Raw genomic sequence first — 16,672 nt, 5'->3', positions numbered from 1 at the left:
AAGATAGGACTGTAGAACCTGCCCCTCCCCCACACCTCACCACCATATTATTAAAGGTCCATTTATAGCATTTCCTTTTCTGAAGTACATCATATTGAGCTTTCAAGAAAAAATTTACAAGGTATACCAAAAGGCAACAAACAAGCAAACAAACCACAATTTGAAGAGACAGAGGAGCATCAGAACCAGACCAGACAGGGATGCTGCAATTATCAGACCAGGAATTTAAAAACAATTATGATTCATATGCTAAGGGCTCTAATGGCTACAGAAGACAGCATGCAGGAACAGATGGGCAATGTAAACAGAGAGATGGAAATCATAAGAAGGAATCAAAAAGAAATGCTAGAGATAAAAGCAAACAAACAAAAAACATTGTAACAGAAATGAAGGATAACTTTGATGGGCTTATTAGCTGGTGAAACCTGGTTGAGCAATGTGGATGGAGTTTTCAGCAGTTGATTAGCTATGAAGAATTAAGAGGTAAAAGTTCAGAAATCAATGGAGAAAGAGGACACTTTAAAGACCAAGCATCTAAGGTAGAACGTCTCAAAGACTGTGACCTAGTAGCAGGTGGAGGAGACCAGGACTGGAAGTCTTACCAAAGTAACAACTTACATTCAAGCCGAGTCAGTGCTTAATTGGAGTAAGGTGGCCAGCTTCCTTGTTATTTGTTTAGCAAAGCAGAGAGTAAACCTCCTAGAGAAAAGGTAGTCTGATTTAGATGCTTTAAAAATGCTTTTAGTTTAATGTCTGGTATTGCTCAAAACATTAACAAAACATGCCAAGAGAAAGACTAAATGACTGAAAGTCAATAGAAAAGAATGAAAACAGACCCATTGGTAATAAAACAGCTTTTAGAATTATCAGGCAAGGATATTAAAGAGAAAAATGGAGGCATATATGGGGAAGAGAGATAAAATATGGAGAATTTCTCAAAAAATTGGAATTTATATAAACTCATCAAATTAAAATACTAGTATTGAAAAATTCAATAAGTGAGTATCGAGAACTCTGATCAACAGAAAATATACAGATTTTAATACAGAAAGGAAAATTGAATATACCAAGAAGTATGTGTGTGTATGTGTGTGGGTGCACACACGTATATCAATGAAATAACGAATGTATCTATAACAGCGTTCCTAGAAGGACACAGAAAATTAAGCTGTAGCAATTTTTCAAGATATAATAGCAACCTGGGATTTTCCAAGACCAATGACAAATTTCAACTCAGATATCCAAGAAATCTACGATTCCAACCATTAAGGAATAAAAGCAAATTGTGACTAGGCGTACCCTGGACCAGCTTCTGAGAGCCAAAGACAGATAATATTTTGAAACCAGAAAGAGAAAGAGAAAAAAGATATATTAACCTTAAAATATCAACATACAACACCATCAACTATCTTTTAAACAAAAATTATCACAACCAGAGGAAAATATAATGCAGTCATTAGAGTGCTAAATAAAAATAGTTGCCAAACTATAATTCTATGCTCAGAAAAAAATTCTTAAAAAAAAAGAAAAGCAAAAAAGCAGAACTATGCTTAAAAATTAAAAAAAAAATACCAAAGGAAATTCTCAGATAGAAAAAAACATGATCTCAGTCAGGAACAGAGAAATAAGAAGCAAAAAAAAGTTAATTTGCCAAAATAAAAACAGGATTAAAAAAAACCCACAAGTGTCCTGTATCTATTAAAGAAATTGAATTTGTATTTTTACATATTCTTATAAAACATTACCAGCCCTATACAGTTTTAGTGATGATTTAGTCAAACCTTTAAGGTACAAGTAACACTAATATTTTAAAATGTTATTTTGGAGAATGGAGAAATGGAGAATACTTCTTACCTCGTTGTATGAGGCCAGCATAATTTTGAAAACAAAATCTGATGAGGACATTAAAAGGTATAAAATTAGAGGCCAAGCTCTCTTATGAACACAAATGCAAAATCCTGAGTACAGTGTAAGCAAATAGAATCCAATAATATATAAAACTTGATTATATACCATAACTACTTTGCATTTCTTACATCAAATTCTGGGTTAGGTGTCAATAATATCCCAACATAATTAACCACAGTGACAAGCATATTGAAGGAAAAAGAAATATAATCATCTTAATACGTGTAAAAATATTTGCTAAAATTTCATGCCATTTATATTTTTAAAAATAAACTTAGCATTCAAGAAGTATGAAAAACTTCCTTAACCTGATTATTGTATCTACAAAAATTAACTAATATATAATTTCTAGTGAAATTTCTCAAAGGCTGGACCAAAAAGACACAGGCACTCACTACCATTAATCAACATTCCACTGGAGGATCAATCTACATTAATAGTATTACCATTTACAATAGTATTTACTATTTACAATAGTATTAAAAAGTCACAGGGGCGCCTGGGTGGCGCAGTCGGTTAAGCGTCCGACTTCAGCCAGGTCACAATCTCGCGGTCCGTAGGTTCGAGCCCCGAGTCAGGCTCTGGGCTGATGGCTCAGAGCCTGAAGCCTGTTTCTGATTCTGTGTCTCCCTCTCTCTCTGCCCCTCCCCCGTTCATGCTCTGTCTCTCTCTGTCCCAAAAATAAATAAACGTTGAAAAAGTCACAAAGACTTAACAATATATCTAATGAAAGATGGGCAAAGCCTCTTTCTACAAATCTGCCCATTTTTATTAGAGAAATTTTACAAGGCCTAAATAAGAGAAAGCATGGACTGCAATCATTATTTGAAAGATTCAGTGTTGTAAAGATATCAATCTCCCTAAAATGATCAGTAAATTCCACAGTCTCAAACTTAATTTTATATCTAGAACATAGAAGAACTACAAATCAGTTACTACATGGCCAAAAACAAAATAGGAAAATAGGTTAAAGATTTGGACAGGTACTTTGCAAAAGAGTCAATAAACATAAGAAAGGGTGTCAGGAAATGCAAAGTAAAAGCCTAACTAAACATATTATCTCATTTCCATTAAGGTGGGTAAGCTTTGTTTTTGTTTTATTTTTCGTGGTATCTATAACCAGTTGCTGTTGGAAGTACAAACTGATATAACCACTTTGAAAATCTGTTTAAATTTTAAGTTTAAATATTAAACATTCACGTATATCCTGACCCAGTAATCTATTACTAGGAATACACTCCCAAAATTGTGCATATATGTTCACCAAAAGGCATGCATAAGGATATTTATAGCAATACTATTTGAAAGGACCCCAAAATGGAAATAACCCTAATGCCTATTAATAATAGGATAATGACATTATGTGTTCATTTAATGGAATATTAGAAATCAATGAGCATGAATAAACCACTGAATGGATTCTTCTCAAAATATAACATTGAATGTAGCAAGATCATCACAAAAAATCATACCCTGTATAATTCCATTTTCATGACGTTGAAAACTAGCAAAACTAAGTGATAACAAAAGTCAGAAAAGTGTTTTTTTGAAGGGAGATAGTGACTGTAAAAGGGATAATGGAGGATATCTGATAATGTTCTATTTCTTGATCTGACTGTTGATTATAGGAGTCTGTTCAGTCATGAAAATAGTTGATCTGTACAGGTATTTTTGCACTTGTCTATATATATGTATATATACATATATATAATTATTATATGTCATGCTATATGTATACGCTTTGTATTATATGTATTACGCTTTGATAAAAGCCTTACTTAAAAAATAGCACAACCTCTTCCGTCTTTGGCTGTCTTACATCTCTTAATATCCAAATGATGAGACTGTCAAGTCCTCGTCTAATGAAACCATAGTCATTGCCATCTTTTACTAATGTTTCTTGCTTCCAATATTATTGAAATGTACATTAGTTCCTTAAATTAGCACTCCTTCTAAGGAGAAACTCATTATAATCATTGTTTTGCTCTTAAATCAGACACAGTACACAGTAACATCTCTCTCCAGATCTGCAGTGGAAAATTTTTCTGTGACAGCTTTTCCATTAATAAATTCTGAAAAAGAAAGTTTCCACTCTCGAATTTTCTTGGCATCAGTGTATTACAGGATCTGAGATGGTTGTAAACTGCTGGCACTATGGGAAAACAGCATCATAACTATTTGTAAAAATGGATTTTCTAGTTATACCTGCTAGCCCACAGTAAGTAGGAGGCATTCTCACAGATATCTGGCCATCCAATTCGGCAGTTTATTTTTCCCCATGTAAGAAAGATAGAAGTACAGCTACCCCAGAGGAATTGGTATGGCCTCTGCTTTTGGAAATGGCCTATTTCTTTGTCCATAGCTATGAGAATGTGTCCAATTCCTTTGTGTCCAATTCCTTTGTGAGATTTTAGCAACTTTGAGAAAATTTCGCAAGTGAGTGATGAAGTCTCTTGTCATTTCTCCTCAAAATATACCCTCACCTTCCTCACCTATGTGGTCTGAAATTGAACTCAAATTCAGGTTCTATCTCACAAAGCAAAAATCTACAGAGGTATGAAAAGATCATGAAATGTGACTATGAATTCCAATAATCACTTGGTCTTTCCCATAGGAAGTGAAAGAAATTAGAGAAAATTAGATTTTACTGAGCTAATGAGGCACACAGGAAAAGGTCTGGTTTTGCTTTCACTTTTTTCATTGAAGCAAGCAATGTGAGATGGCAGCTAATTTTGCATTCACTTTCCTCTATTTAAGTCATAAATCAGATAAATGTAAAAGTTCAACCGAAAATCCGGTATGTCAAAAAGGATGGGGAGGAAGATTTAGCATTTACTGGGCAACTATTATTAACATATTATGCGTAATCTTCACAATAATCTTATGAAATAAATATTATTGTGATTTTATAGATCAGTAAACTAGCGTCAGTGGCCCACCATCTCCAAGTTCACAAAGCTATTATATCACAGGAAAAAAAGTCCATATTCTTATCATGCTAACCATGTGGCCTTTACCACCATGGGGACTTCAACTCTAATTTATGGTAGAAATCATTTTAATTCATGCCAAATCTTATTCTATTTGGGAGCACATGGCAGCTTATTTTTTGGAAAATGTGTGGACTATTTTCAGATTATATCATGGGCTTTGGATTTTCTAAATAGCAGAAAATACATGTAAAAAATTAATTTGCACCTACACACCTGGAATGCAATTAGAAAAGATGTCTACAATAATGTTTATATTTTCCAGGGGATTTGCTGAACAGGAAGGAAAAAACACTGAAGTAAAAATCTAGTAACAAAGCATCGTATCATGAACCAGATAGCTATCTTATGCAATGTAGTCCATCACTTAAGGAGATATATAATGTAGGTAATGATTAAAATCATGGATTTCAATATCAAGAAAACCTGTGAATTACCATATGTCATGAAATCTAAGACATTATTGACTATGAGAACTAACAATACATTATAATGAAGGAAAGAATGCTATCAAATAATTTTAAGACACTTTTGATTGTCTGATGCATCCTTACTTCAGAGGTGTTAAATTTGAAAAAAAAAATATATATGTAGATTTAATGACATGAGGAAGCTATGTTATATAAACTATAAATGTTATGGTGGCTGAAACAAAATACAAATGTATTCCTCACTAATGTGTGTAATGGGTGTTCCTCACTGTGGCTGCTTCCCTCTGAGAACTGACTCAGGGATCCAGAATTTTTCCATGTTGAGTCTGGTCCATCTTTAACATATGATTTCTAGGGTCCTTGTGCTTATATACATAAAGATGGTGGAAGAGAATAAAGAACCTGGGGGACTATGCCTGAAAACTGTGTATGAAACAGGCTGGGAATGAAATTTATCACCAGTACTCCCATTTCATGGCTAGAACTCAGTCACGATGCCACAAAGTAAGCATCCAAAGTAAAAGAAAAGTGAAAGAAAAGGAATCAAGTTTGGTGCAGAGTCAAGCTCTACTGAGACCTGCGAAGTTAGACTCCTCATGCTCACCAGTGTCCATGGCTCTCCCCACTCACAGACACACGCATTCCTCTTTCCCATCCCCCTTTTGTTTGAACGGATCACTGAATGAAAACATCAAGGACAGCTGTCCTAAAGAGATACCCAGATCCACAGTGGCCTTGTTATGTACAAGATTCTAGTGTTAATTGTTTTAATGCATCTAAGAACTGAATACAGTGCCTGGCATATAGCAGTTAATCCATAAATAAAATTTATTATCCTTATTTTTATAAAATCATTACCAACTTTTGAATGTGGAATCTTTATTCCGATTATACTTACATCATGTGTAAATATGTAAATAATTATCTTCACATTAGACTTGCAAACTAGTGTTTGCCTCAATTACTTCATCTTTTAAAGTCACTGAAAAAAATAAATCCATTGTCATAGTCTTCAGATAGAATTAAGGTGCTTACCCTACGATCTAGCACTTGCACTACTGGGTATTTACCCACCATATAAAAAAAAAGCTGATCAAAGGGATACATGCACCTGGATTTTTATAGCAACATTAATAGCCAACTAATGGAAAGAGCCCAAATGTCCATTGGCTGATGAATGGATAAAGAGGTGTGTGTGTTTTTATACAGACACACACGCACACACACACACACACACACATACACACATACAATGGAATATTGCTCAGCCATTAAAGAATGAAACCTTGCCATTTGCCATGACATGGATGAGCTAGAAAGTATTATGCTGAGCAAAATAAGTCAGTCAGAGAAAGACAGATACCATATGTGGAATTTAGGGATAAAAACAGGTGAACATAGCGGGGGGGGGGGGGAAGAGAGAAAGAGAGAGAGGCAAACCACGGAATGGACTCTTGACTATGGAGAATAAGCTAGGGTGGAGAGGAGGTGGCCAGGGCACAATGGGTTGAATAGGTGATGGGAAACTGGGGAGGGTGCTTACTGTGGTGAGCACTGGGTGTTGTGTGTAGGTGATGAATCACGGGATCCTGCACCTGAAACTAATATTATGCTGTATGTGAACTAACTGGAATTTAAATAAAAACTTGGAAGAAAAAAATAAAGAATTAAGGTGCTTAGAACCCTTCATAGGGTAGTACACAAAGATGATCTGTTTACAGAAGCCAGGAAGAATGCTAGCAGTTGTGACCTCTCTACCTGGGGTTATGTGAGAGTTCTGGTGTTTGAATTAGGATGGGCACAAATTGACAAAAGTTCAGTCTTCAGTGACTCCAGAAAGCTTGTCCTAATCTCAAATCTTTCTAAAGTTTTTGGGGTCCATGAAAAAACAATGAATTTGCACCAGGAAGATGGCAATAGTTTTGGGCTCGAATATGCCTAGACTCCACTTCCATTGTGAGACCACCACTCTGCATTTTTAGGAGCCTAAAAGGAACCACAGGCCCCTCATTTTATATATAAAGCCAAGAGGCACTTGGATTTATGTGAAATTGTGCTAAGGGGGTGAGATGAGATTAATATTTATCTTACCTCACGTGAAACTGAAGGGATGTCATAATCTAGAATGAGTTAAAATAAACGTACAATTTAAGGGAAAAATATGAAGAAAGGACACATTTTGATGTCATTCTGGACAAAACTGAATGCATGCATGGGGTAATAGAATGAGTGGGACAAAATGAGAATTTAGGGCCAAAGCATAATTCTGTCTGCCTATGGTCCATTCTTTTTGTTTTGCTTTGTTTCCTGGCCATTCTTCTTCTTCTTCTTTTTTCTTAAGATATAATTGATATTGTCTAAGGGATCCATTCTTAGAGCAAAAGTACAAGTTTTCAACTTCCCAAAGTGCAGAATAGATGTTATCCAAAGCTAAATTATTATTCAAAAATAATTTCAGTTGATAAAATTCATTGTATAGCCAGGCGTATTTTTGGGTGAATGACTATAAATACAGATTACCCATCTGCTGTTGTCTTTGAAAAATTCACTGCTTCTTATTCTCATTTTATCTCTTCTTTGCTCTCATGCTGTCATTAGCTTCAAAGTGAGGACCATACACAGTACAGACATGCAGGGGATACAGAAGCTGATGTAAATCAGGGCCACTGTGGACTGATTTTGGATGCAGCTGTTACTCAATTTTACAACATACACTCACTGTACTTTTGTGTTTTTCTAAATTATCAAAGTCAGTAATTTAACTGATTCCTGTAAGACAGTTCAAAATATCTTCTCTTTCAATTATTTGAACATTTTACTGGAGTAATTTTGACTCCAGTGAAATTATTCTCACTTTTAAAAGTAAACAAGGGGTGCCTCGGTGGCTCAGTGGGTTGAGTGTCAGACTTCAACCCAGGTCGTGATCTGCGTTTCATGGGTTTGAGCCCTGCATTGGGCTCTGTGCTGACAGCTTGGAGCCTGGAGTCTGCTTCGGATTTCATGTGTGTGTCTCTTTCTCTGCCCCTCCCCTGCTTGCACTCTGTCGCTCTGTCTCCCAAAAATGAATAAATATTTAAAAAATTCAAAAATAAAAATAAAAGTAATCAATGTTTTAAGTAACATTAAATATGAATGTTATTGAGATTGATTAGAATAAAAATATTTTATTCTTTATTGTTTATAATTTTTTCCTATAAAACATTATTTTAAATTTTCTAAAAGATGTCTATACTCTGAAGATGAAATAATTACTTTATAATTTTTATAAGGATGTTAGTTTCCATAACTACCAAATATAAGATATTCAGATGTGGAAAAATGGCCCATATCATATATGTGATAAGTTTTACTATTGTATATTTAAAACTTATTCTTGAGGCTTATCATCTCAGACATGTAAAGCATGAAATTGTTAACTATAGAGATAAGTTTTTAGCATGCAAATGTTAAGTTCTGTCTTGAAACTAATTCTTTTTCTTTATATGTTTATGACAAAATATATGATAAAAGTATAAAGCTTAATATTTGAAGCCCTTCCTAAAGCAAATAATTAAAATCACATTGAAATGATTACCTGAAAAGGTATTCATTCTTTCTTCACATACTGTCGGAGTTATCTGTGTTAAAAAAAATGAAACTGAGTAAATTTTAAAGATCTTATTGACTTTATATATAAGGATTTATGAATCTGGCAACATCCCATCTTAGCAGTTAGAAAAGAGTCTTTGAACTGTACAAAATAAAAGCCTTTTATAGGCAGAAGAGAACCAGACTAGGAGGTTATACTTAACAAAAAGTAGATTGGTCCTGGTAAGATCACTTTCTTTTAGGGCATTCAGGGTGTATCAGACATATTACCTCACTAGGTTTGATTAGGTATCTCCTAACTCAGTGGTTTAAGGTTCCATTTCTGAAACTGTAAATTAAATTAAGTCTCTTAGTTTGGAGACCATGGGGCTTAGCATAAGTGACTCCACTGCAGTCCTGTTGACATTTTTTACATCTGCAAGGTACTGTTTGCTCAAATATTCCTGTTTTGGCTTACATTTATTATGCTCTCTATGTCAAATACTTAGCATTGGTTTTTTGTTAACTGAGGATGTTGTGTTAAAATTTCAAATCTAGATCTATCCTGAGTAGTTTGCAAACCATTAAAAATTGTTTAGTAAACTAATGAAAGCTCATTTCCTGAGGTATCTCTAGTGAAAACAAACAAACACTTCTCTTAACCCATTGTAGGACAAACTGACTCCAAATATTTTATTGAATATTTTTAAATTTTTATTTTAATTTCTGTACAAGGGTCAGTGAAGGTAACTTGCTTGTAATCCTCTTAAATTTTTCTTTTTTTTCTTTGCTGTTCTTTTCTTTTTTTCTTTCTTTTTCTTTTCTTTTCTTTTCTTTTCTTTTCTTTTCTTTTCTTTTCTTTTCTTTCTTTCTCTTTGCCTTTTCATTCTTTTTCCCTATCATCCTCTATGGCAAATTTTGAGTCTATGGCAAGAAAAAAAATATGAATCCAGAGGCAAATTTTTGTCCATGAATTTCAAAAGCTATCTAAAAGCAAAGATGTCCTACTTAAAAACTTAAAGTGAAACCAAATTAAAATACAAAATTAAATTAAATTACAAATTAAAATATAAAAACTGACATTAAAATCTTTATTGCAAAAGTAAGGATTTTGTTTTTTAATTTTCACTGAATATCCTTCATGTATCTTTGGAATGATGACCTTAAAAACAATTACACATTTTTGTTTTTATTCCCAAGGGCTACTTGCCAACCATATTATACTTTCCGAGTTGGATCTCAATTTGTGGCTGCCCTTTAATCACTGAAGGTCCCTTTTTATCATGTCTGTACTAATTGGTGTTAAAACACTTGACAATCTATTGTGATTTGTTTCCTTAGCTTGCATCTCTTTCCCTACTCAATGATTAATAGAGATGTTAAATAAGATTATAACCTAATAACAATGCCCTTCCTTCACTGCCTGAATCTCTCCTCAACTAGATAGCAATATGTTGTTGTTTTTTTTAAGTTTATTCATTTATTTTGAGAGAGAGAGAGCAAGAGAGCCCATGTCCAGGCATCTGCACACGTGCACAGCAGTGACGAGGGGAGAGGCAGAGATAGAGGGAGAGAGAGAGAGACAGAGAGAGAATCCCAGGGACTGACAGTGCAGGGCCCAACGCAGGGCTTAAACTCAAGAACTGTGAGGTCATGACCTGAGCCAAAGTCAAGTTAGAGGCTTGAGGGATTGAGCCACCCACGTGCCCCAGCAATATGCTTTTTCAATGGAAGCAAAATATGGTTTCAGTCCAGTGTCCTGTGGAGAATTAGACTGGATAATTTGCAGATTTATGGTCTCCCTTCAGTCTAAGATATCTATAACTTGAGGTTGTCATTTTAATTAATTGACAACAGTTTATGTTAGTATTTTAATGAAATCAAATGTGAGCCTTATTTCTAAAAAGGAATTTCACACACACACACACACACACACACACACACAACATATGCACATGCACACACACACATGCACCCCTTAGGTTATAGATATTTAAAAAACTAATTTACAAATTTCAATTTATACTTTTCAGTTTCTTGAAGACATCTTAAAGTGGATTTACTCCAAAAAGTGGGCTTCAATTAACCTCATCTCAGAATGATTCTTGTACCATTTTGGGGAACAGTTTCATTGAGATGAGATTCATGCATCATAAAATTCACCCTTTTAAAATACATAATTCAGAGGTTTTTCGTATTTGCCATTGTGCAACCATCAGCCACTACCCTGAGCTGTATATTTTCATATGCTGTTGTTACAACATTTTTGATGTTACTTGACTGTGTTATTTATTGTAGCTTAAATATTTACTTCCTAGTTATTTTATATAGACACTTTTTTCTTGACATGATTGCAAGTTCATTTTGGCTGGACATACATGCTTATAACACAATATTTAATTGGATGTTTTGAGTGTAGCAACGAGGTAAAATGGATTGCAACTTCAAAATGAATATGCATCAGATCACATCAGGCTGATTTTATTTTATTTTATTATTATTTTTTTAATGTTTTATTTATTTTTGAGAGACAGCAGAGGAGGGAGGGGCAGAGAGAGAACCCAAGCAGGCTCTGCATTGACAGCACTGTCAGTGCAAAGCCTGACGTGGGGCTCAATCCCAGGAACCCTGAGATCATGACCTGAGCTGAAATCAAGAGCTAGATGCTTAACTGACTGAGCCACCCAGGTGCCCCCATTGGGCTGATCTTATAAAGGAAATACTTAAAATTCCTTTTGCAACTCATTTTCTCATGTCCCTTTGCTGTCCTTAGATCCTGGCAGATTGGGTCTTTATCTAGGTCTCTGTGCCTTAGAGATTGCACTGGTTTGAATAGTGTCCTCACCCCTAAATTCGTCTATCCGGAACCTCAGGATGCAATCTTATTCATAAATAAGGTCTTTGCTAATGTAATCAAGTTAAAGATGAGGTCATACTGAAATAGGGTGGCTCCCAAATGCAATATATCTGGTGTTCTTATAACAAGAAGCAGATTGGGGCACAGAGACAGAGAAGGCCATGTGAAGACACAGGCAGAGACTTGTGTAAGGTATGTACCAGACAGGGAACATCAAGGATTACCAGCAATCACTGTAAGCTAGAAGAAGCAAAATTTCCATGCTAGAGCCTTCACAGGGAGCATGCCCCTGCTGACACGTTGATTTCAGGCTTCTAGGTTGTAGAACTGGTAGAATACATTTCTGATATTTAAAAAAATTTTTTTAATGTTTATTTTATTTTTCGAGACAGAGAGAGACACAACATGAGTGGGGGAGGGGCAGAGAGTGGGAGACAGAATCCGAAGCAGACTCCAGGCTCTGAGCTGTCAGCACAGAGCTGGGTGCGGGGCTTGCATGGGTCAACTGTGAGATCGTGACCTGAGCCGAAGCCCGACACTCAACTGACTGAGGCACCCAGGCACCCCACATTTCTGATATTTTAAATGACACATTTTGTGGTACTTTGTTTATAGAAGCCCCAGGGAACAATACAGGGTCTCAACACTTGGGAACGCCATCCTCAAACTCTTTAAAGTTCCTCTCTGTTGTCCAGGTCTAGTATCCATGGGCAGCAGGATGGATAATACATCGTGATGTATAAATGATAAAACTAGGATTAAATACACGGTATTAGGGAAATTTTGAGGTAAGAAGATAGATATTGATTTTAAATGAACATTTTTCAAAGACCAGAGCATTTTGTTAAATAACGGTATTGCTACCTTTTTCTTTGGATGGAAGATATGAAATTAACCAGGAATGGTGTGTTTGACAAAAGAATGATGCGAAAAGATAATGTCTGAACTGGAAGATCTGAAGAAGAAAAAATGGGGCCTGAATACTATATTTAGTATTCACATGCTGTGATTGGACAATTAACAAAAATATAAGTTCTCTTTCTTATATTTCTTAAATACAGAAAGAGATATTCTAAATCTTCATTCATGAATGATTATATATCACATGGACACATGTGATATAGATATATATATATATCCATATATATACATATATATTTATAATCAAATGGTTTTATAGACACAATCCCCACAGAAACTATTGACTCAAGGACCCACACAGACTAGGAATGGCCCAGCCACACCTATATAAAATACTAAAAACGAGGAAGAAGCACAATTTGTAAAGAGGATTGTCTGAAGAAATTTGTTCTCTAACACTTGCCTGCCCTTTCAAACTTCTAACAAAAACAAGGGGAATAAGTAAGATGTTCTTTTTCTCTTCAAGATAAGAGGTCCAGCTTCCATGGGATAAATAAAAGAGCTTAATATATATCCTTTGGATTTTGGAGAGCATACTCATATCTGACATGTAGCTGAGGAGTCTGAAGACAAGAGGCTGTTTCCATTGGCCTGAGGCAGCAGGAAAGATATAGACATAGAGATAGAGAGAAAGGGGAGGGGGGGGGCGGGGACAAGGCTTTGTCAGGAAGTAACTGAACTTCCACTGAATATAAGAGCTACATGGGAATCATTTAAGTCTTTCAGGTCTTAACAGAAGAGAAGCTGGAGGCTGACTGTTGATCATCTGATCCCAAGTATGAAGGGCAATCACAAACAAATAAGCATCAAAAAACCACATACATCCTGTTCTGGAATAATAGCCATGAAAGACCAACAGCATTGTTAAATTCTCTGAAGACCATAGGAATAAATGCCCCAGGGGAGAAAGTGGGATTTAAGTTTTGGTCAGACCCTGAGGTCACAAATGCGATTTAAAAATAGCAATCAATAATGAACTTTCTCGCACCCTTACCACCGCTCCCTCCCCAGGCTCTTACCAAGAATGTGAAAATGACATTTTGTAGTAAAAGGGAAATAAGCATGAAAAAAAAAATCAACAATCACTTCGCACATATTAAACCACATCTTGGTGGGGCGGGGGGGGGGGGGGGGAGTCTTCATACTGTTAAGCATTTGCAACTTAAAATGAGAGTTTAAAAAGCTTAAAATAAGAAAAATCTCATAGTGATCCACAATGTTGAGGCACTGCCTGGTGTCATCATGTGGCATAAGGCAGACTACTCTTCATGAAAAGATTTAAAAAGTATGTGTGCGATGGGGAAATGAACTCCTTCTGGTTGCCTTCCATGAGTTTTGTTAATTAAGGATGTCAGTCAAAATGTTTTATCTAATAGAGCAGAGGCTGTGCTATGATGATATATAGCATGATACAAGCCATGATATGTAGGGGTACATGGAAGGAGGAAACCAGAATTTTCTCTAAAGCTTTTATAATGCATTTTCTTACTTTCTAGCTTCAGTTTCATAGCTGAATACTTTAAGTTCTTCCTGAAGAATCTCTAAACAACCTTGACCTGATGTCTTTTCATCCACTTGCCCTACAAGCATCCAGCCTTGGGGAAATCTTGCTGCCTGTGTTCGCTTTGTCTGTACATAGACTTTTGAGACTGTGGAGAAAATCACACACCTGAGCCAACTGGTGACACTACGCATTCATGGTTGCCTGTTTGATCAGTGTTCTAACAGTGATTTCAACTGAATTATGTTTCACCAGGCAATGTTCTTTCTCATTCTGACAAGAAATATTTTATCTTCTGTACTTCCTTTCTTTTCTTCCATGATTCCCTTTATTCCCAATAGATGATCAAGCCCCCTATTTCACAAAGGAAATAAACCTCTCTGAGAAGTAACGTCCAATTCCGGCTCTCCACAAGCCAGCAAACTTATCTGCATCTACACATACCTGTTTCTTTCATTAACATGAAGTTCTTTCACCAAAGGCAAACCTATATCTGTTCCTATGTTTTAAGCCTTGTCTTATCCAAACTCTTTGGGACCTAACACTATTTATTAACTCACATTCTTCTAGAATATCAAACTGTACCTTTTATCCAGGAAACTTCCCTATTTTCTCAAGAGTTTTTTCAAATACCAACAAACACAGAAAATAGAAAAAGGAAAAAGTAAGCTGTTTCATGTTTTTAAAAAAAGTAATGATAACACACATACATGAATACCAGCAAAAGGGAACAGAGATAAATATAAAATAGAAACAGATACTCATTTATTGCTGGGGGCAGTAGGCAATGATTCAACCTCCATTGGGTGACATTTTGGGCAATATCTTTCATATTTGTAAAAGTGTATATCCTTTTTCCTATAATCCTAATCTGAAAATTATCCCATGAAGATATTTGTGCATACGTAAATGGAATATGCACAAGTTTATTTATTGCAATATTGCCAGTGATAAAAAATGTGAGTCAAATCAACTCACTGCTCAAAACGTAAAATGGATCTGCATTTCACTCAAAGAATATACCCAAGTACTGTCAGTGGCTGCTCTTTGATCTTTATTTCATCATCTACTATTGTCCTTTGACCTACTATGCTCCAGGCACATGGACTTTCTTGCTGTTCTGCCAACATGTCAGGCATGTGCTGGAATAAGTTCTTTCCTTTTGATTGGAACACTGTTTCCATATTATCTGCCTCTTGCATCTAGAATGTAAAGTCCATGAAGGTTTTAATCTTTACCAGTTTTGTACACGGATACAGGTCTGAAATAATCCTAGTACATAGTAGGCACTTAATAAATGTGTGCTGCATTAATGAATAAATCTGGATCTCCATTAAAGCTGGGTGTGAGGGTATAATATAGTAAATCCATAAAATATAATACCATGCACTACAAAAAAGACAAATAATGATTATGTTTTCTTTGTTCTGTAGAATACGTGTAAGGCATATGTTAAATCACGCACACACACACACACACACACACACACACACAAGATGCAAAGGGATACAGTATGCCATATTTGTATAAAACGTAGAAAAAAGAAAATACTGGTTCATAGTGGTTTACACTTTGTATAGGCAGAAATGCGTTAAGATAACTAAAAATTTTAGAATTGTTCTCACACCCATTGTTTTGAACTCCATCACATGGCCACACCTGATTGCCCTGGGAGCTGGTAAATATAGACCAGCTGAACAGTCTTGAATCCAGATCTTCACTAAGGTGGAAGAAGAGAATGAGCTTTTAGAGACTGAAAGTGTCCTCTGTGGTGTTTAAGAAAATATCATATATATCCATATTGACCACAGAATACAGATATTCTGATTTCTCCCAGAATTTCTAAACTCAGGTCTTTTTTTGTTTTTTTCAGTCCTATACTTGAAAGGCAACTGCTACTTAAATGCTTAAGTTATGCCAAGTGCTAAAAGTTTCCCCTTGTCTTATCTCTTCCTTTGAATTATTCATAGAAATCTGCAATGGTGTTACTGTTAGTATCTCCAAAATGCCTGCCCCAGCCTTTATGCAATCCTTTCCACAAACGTGCCTTTCCTCAGTTTTCGAATTTCACAACCTTTGAATATCTTTGTCTATTTCAATAACAGCCAAATATTCCTTCCTGCCTCTTCCTGAATCCTAGGAACCTTATATATAAAGTAGGATATATGTTTCTGGTGTCTCATTTTCTCCAATTGCTTTTCTAGTCACTTCCAGCCCTAACATAAATCTGGCTGTTTCTTGAGCAAACTTCCTTGTCTGCATGCTTCTTAAGTAACAGAGGGTCAGGAAATGGAATAGATGCTCTCCTCGTTCCCCATTGTCACTTTCAAGTTGTTTCTCCTCGTTTCTCTTTCCAAAAATCTTAGATCCTTTGACATCTGACAAAATCCCCATCATCAGCCTACATCCTGGTCCCACAACTTTATTCATGGAAGATCTTAGCTCCTGCCCCACTGTTTTTGTCTGTGACTCTGCCCCATGTGGGTGTTCCTTTTGA

At 35.6% G+C, this 16,672-nt stretch overlaps 1 pseudogene; it reads right to left on the bottom strand.

Moving 5' to 3' along the window:
- Positions 1–16,569, bottom strand: part of LOC106983816 (60S ribosomal protein L10-like) — a 77,173-nt pseudogene extending 60,604 nt beyond the window's left edge.
- Positions 16,570–16,672: the final 103 nt, after the last annotated feature.

The sequence above is a fragment of the Acinonyx jubatus genome, chromosome D3 (assembly GCF_027475565.1).
Source record: "Acinonyx jubatus isolate Ajub_Pintada_27869175 chromosome D3, VMU_Ajub_asm_v1.0, whole genome shotgun sequence".
In the NCBI taxonomy this organism is placed as follows: domain Eukaryota; kingdom Metazoa; phylum Chordata; class Mammalia; order Carnivora; family Felidae; genus Acinonyx; species Acinonyx jubatus.
Note: the sequence above shows the minus strand (reverse complement) of the source record. Positions and strands in the feature narration are given on the sequence as shown.